This window comes from Vicia villosa, unplaced genomic scaffold (genome assembly GCF_029867415.1).
Source record: "Vicia villosa cultivar HV-30 ecotype Madison, WI unplaced genomic scaffold, Vvil1.0 ctg.001712F_1_1, whole genome shotgun sequence".
Lineage (NCBI taxonomy): Eukaryota > Viridiplantae > Streptophyta > Magnoliopsida > Fabales > Fabaceae > Vicia > Vicia villosa.
In genome coordinates, this window is record NW_026705707.1 from 83,513 (window position 1) to 88,832 (window position 5,320).

Below are 5,320 nucleotides of genomic sequence, written 5' to 3' on the forward strand. Positions count from 1 at the left end.
ATCAGGAGACTCTAGAAGACTTAGTCGTGGGCTAAGTGGAAAACCATTGTAATCTGTTGCGATTAGTGGATTAAATCCTCAGGTGAGGTAAATCACTCCGTGGGGGTGGACTGGAGTAGTTTAGTTAACAACGAACCAGGATAAAAATAACTGTGCAATTTATTTTTGTCGTCCAAGTTTTTAAACTACACTTATTCAACCCCCCCCCCCTTCTAAGTGTTTTTCTATCCTTCAAGTTACACTTAGAATAAATAAATTCTGAACTCATAATCATGTTTCTCGTCTAAAAACGAGCAAGATTGATGTTTACATCATACCATTTGGTTGGGAAACCAGAGAGTTAGCAAATTCAAATTCTCACGAGCTCAAGGAAGAAGATGACTATGGTGGCGCGCAAATTCGAATCTTCTGGGTGTTTTTAAAATAAAACTAATTCGTGGTGGTGATATTACAAACTGAGCGCGTAGCTCAGTTGGTCAGGTTTTGTGAAGTGGTTATCAAGGGCGTGGGTTCAAGCCTTGCTAGGACCAAAACCAATTTTTTACCACTTTTCTTCTCTAATTTCTTCATAACATAAACCATTTAATTCACTTATCAAATTAATTCATTTTAATTTCATTTTTCACAGACTTGTCAATTAATATATCTATTTTACGAATAATCAAAAAATCACAAAAGATATTATTTATTTCATGTATTTTTATTAGGTTTAAAATGGTGTATTTTAAGTGTTTTCTTAATACTTCAAATATATGTTTTCATTTGTCTTTTTTACCTAATTATTGTATGAATAATTTTGTGATAAAAACCTAAGTCATTTAGGTCTTAATTAGGTATAGATTTCATCTTTACTTTAATAAAGTTGGCTTTTGCCAATTTTAAAAACTGTTTCAATCTCCGATCGAACAGACGATCCAGGTTTTCAGACAACAAAACCTTGTATCTTTTCAATTGTTTTTCATAAACAGTAAATCATTTTCAATGGGCCTCTAATAGAGTGTAAGACCCAACACCTTTTTCTTTTCATAGTTTGTTTTCAAAAACTGTATTTACAAAATCTTCTTTCTGTTTTCAAAATATTCTTCTGGTATTTTAAGGGCATTATTCCCGGTGAAACTCTTCAGATACCTATGTGACCTATGTCTATCTTCACTTCTTCTGTTTTCAAAAAACCTTTAACTGTTTATAATAAACATTCAACTGTTATCAATAAACAACCAAGCTATTAGTAAGGCTTTGTACATACATCTTCAAAGGCCTCCACTTCATCCAGGTTAGGCTTTACAAGTTTTCAATTTACAGCCTTCATTTAAATTACTGTCAAATATAAACTGTATATATATATATATATATATATATATATATATATATATATATATATATATATATATATATATATATATATATGGACTATGGCCTAGGATTGAGAATGTCTTCACGGTGAAGGCTCTTTCCGAATTAGAGATCTTTAGTTCAAACCCTCAAGATGAATTATTCGCGGTGAAACATCTTGAAAAAAGCATTAGAACCCAAATAGGATACATCCACCCAAGAGGAATTATTCCAAGTGAAACCTCTTACACATTTGTTTAGAGGAAAAATAAGTTCAAAACCACGTAGCTTTCTCTTGTGCTATAACAAGGACCCTCGATGACCCTCGATTAGCCTCCTCTTGGGCTTTGTACAAGGACCCACAGGCTTCTTAAAAGCATTCCCAGCTTCCTCTTGAGCTTGTATACAAGGACCCATCAGGTTTCTTATAAACATATGAACAAGTCTTTAGTCACTTTTTAGCCTACCCTGGTGAGTTTCTTCCACCCTTTAAACCAGACTTTAAACAAGCTAAGAATGTGTCAATCTCACATTGAGATCACCTTTTGGAATGAGAGACATGGACAGTCTCTGTCACCCTTATCTCCAATAATTATCTTCCTTAGAAGAGTTTAGGATCCATATCTCTCTATCCTTAGTCAGTGTCAGCTTTAATCTTGGGCTTTAAACAAGAAATCTTAAATAGATAATCCTTCTGCCATCTTTCCAAAACCCCTGGAAAGGGTCAGCCTCCATTCAATCCTTCATTTTTTTAAACAAAAACCCCTGGAAAGGGTCAGCCTCCAAAATCACTCCTTTAAATCCAAATTCCCTGGAAAGGGTTAGCTTCCAAAAATTAAGCTTTCAAAAGATAAACTCTCCAGCTGAGAGTAAAACCCCTTGAAAGGGTTAGCCTCCAAAATCAGTCCTCTAAAGTCATAATTCCCTGGAAAGTGTTAGCTTCAAAAAATTCAACCTTTTAAAAGATAAATATCACTTAAGGTCAGTCTCAGTCAATAAAAACCAAGTTCTCAGCAGAGTCTACTGTAGGTCAATCATCTAAATAAATTCCCCAGTAGAGTCAATCTTCCAATCTAGGACTTTCATTCAACAAAAGCACAATCCTCAGTAAGGTCAACCCTTAGGATAATCCACAACAGAGTCAAAATCCCCTCTGAGTCAAAAGATCCCACATTGGTAGATCTCTCTTCATTTTAAAAGTCAGCCTCAACCTTGGGCTTTGTACAAGGCACATACTCCTCTTAGAGTCAAAACCCTACTCATAAGTATTCCCCTATAGAGTCAGCCACAACCTTGGGCTTTGTACAAGGCAGATAATAGAGTCTCCCTAGTGATTCCTTTATCATCAAGTAGCCACAACCTTGAGCTTTGTAAAAGGAAGATAAACCACATTTCTTGTGTCAAAGATTCCTAACCTCTAGGATCTTTTCCCCATATAGTCATCCATACTCAATTTCCTCAACAGTCAGCCACAACCTTGGGCTTTATATAAGGCAGAAAATAATGACTTCCCCAGCCAAGAGTCAGCCACAACCTTGGGCTTCATAAAAGGCACAAAATAGAGTCTCCCTAGGTAGAGTCAGCCACGATTCAAGGCTTTCTACAGAACACTAAATAAACCTTTCAATCATAAAACAAATAAACACTCTCCAACTAGAGTCAACCTCAATTCTGGGCTTCATACAGAATACAAAACTTATTAGTTTAAGTTAATTTCCAGTTGAGTCATCTCCCAGAGTCAATAAAAACAATTAAAAAGCCTCAAGCTTGGGCCTCATTCAAGCCACCTCAAAATCAAATCTTTCAAACAGTAGATAGACATATCTTATCTTTATAGGAAGATATTTCTCCTATCTCACCACAAATAAACAATCATTTCAAACAAACAATCATTTCAAACATTCTCCCATTTAGGACTCGTGAAAGGCATGCTCTGGCTACATCCCAGACTTGTGCAACTTTCCCTAATTTGGTCGATAATCTTTCATTCAAGAGACACGTGACTATCATACTTGATCAACCAAGTATGTTCCCTCTCTTAATGAAACAAATTTAGCTTTTATGTCACTTTTTAATGTTTGTGGTGGAATAGTAGAAATATCTCTTTGTAAAGATGACTTCATGTCTCTTTACTGTAAATAGAGATTTAATTCAGACTTCAACCTCGAGCTTCAAGCAAGGCACAAAAAACAATTAATTTCCCTAATTAATTCCCCGAACTACAAAAAGCTCTGACTTCCATTAGGGATATGTAGGCATGAGGTTCACAAGGAATCTCAGCGAGCTAATAAAAAGCCAAAAATAGTCAGTCTGTCTTTCTTTCTTTTAATTCAATTCAATTTTCCCTCCTAACACAAAGGAGAAACTTTCCCAATCATTAGCAACAAACACAAACACATAGACACAGAGAAGGTTCCCGTAGATTACTACGGATATATAGGGTGCTTAAAACCTTCCCTTTTTATAACCGACCTCCCGGACTCCAAAATTTCTAGTTTAGGTGGATCCCCACACTTAGCAAACTCCTAGGGTTTATTTGAGATCTTTTTACCCTTCCTCTTTTTTAGGATAATTAAAAAGTTTGTGTGCTATCGTAGGAAGAACTGAAAGAAAATTCAGCCCGCCCCGGGCGCATTCTCCTTCCAAATTTTGCGTGAAGGGTCTAGCGTGCTGTCCTCCCAAGTGAAACGGGGAGGTAAAAAAACGACACCACAGAAAAATGGCGACTCTGCTGGGGAAAGTAATAACCTTGGTTTTTCATCCAAACCAATGGTTGACCTGTGCTGGTCCAGCCCCCAATGAGGAATTAGGGATGCCAAATTCCCCCTCAAACAAGAGAGGTCATGCCTAACCTCTGTGTTATTTCATGTGTTTGCTGCATATATACTTGTTTATTTTTTTTTTCTGTATCGGGAAAGGGCTTGATTCCCTTTGTGGTGAGAAATCCTATCCCCGAATTTGAGTGCAACATAAGATAGGATGGAGGATGTCTTCTCGGTGAAGACCCTCTAATCTTGGTTCCCAAATCTACTCTTGGGACTTGCCTGGCTGGTTGTGATTAACTGCGCCAATGCATTCTGAGACTGATTTGTACCAGGAGGACCTAGAAACACATTAACCCCACTTAAAGCCTTTTGTAGGACGTAGAGCGGTGATTACGAAAGTAATTGTCACACAGATACTACACTCAGAGAAAACTCTCTTATAGATACCAGTCAACGTATCTTTAAGATTGAGCAAAAGCTCTGAGACCCTTAGAACCCATTTTACAGGTACAAAAATCCTTAACCTTAGTTTACCCTGGGGCGATGTTTGCATTGTGACTCCATGACCACTATACCCTTCTACGCCATGTTTGTTAAAAACTCTTGTGTGTGCATTCATGCATTCATGCATTCATCACAATAATAAAAACAAAAGAGTCTTTTTCGAGTCGTTTTTCAAGGAAACTAAATAACGAACGTTTTGAACTTCATAGAAAGAGAGAAACGGAGAAAGGACTTATGGATATATACCATGGATTATGGAAGAAAGAGAATTAGGAAATACACCTTCAAGATTCCTAAGGTCGAGGAATTGGAAAAGCTCGGAAAACTGGTGGTCAACCCCAGGCTTTCAAGGAGAAGTATGGAAAACTTATGTCTCTTCTCAATACCAACATTGTGGATGGGATCCTTCCCACTTTGGTACAGTTTTACGATCCAAGGTATCACTGTTTTACCTTCCCAGACTATCAAATCATACCTTCGTTGGAGGAGTACTCTCGTCTGATTGGAATACTCGTGTACGCGCAAGATCCGTACTCCGGTTTGGAAAAGAATCCTGACGACATTATCATTGCTGCAACTACTCCCTTGAGCGTAGTCGACATCAAAACTCGTATGGTGAGTAAAGGAGGAATTCAAGGATTTCCTTCCAAATTCCTTTTGGATCAAGCTCGATACTTCGCCAGCATCCAATATATGAGCCCTTTTGAGGAAATCTTGGC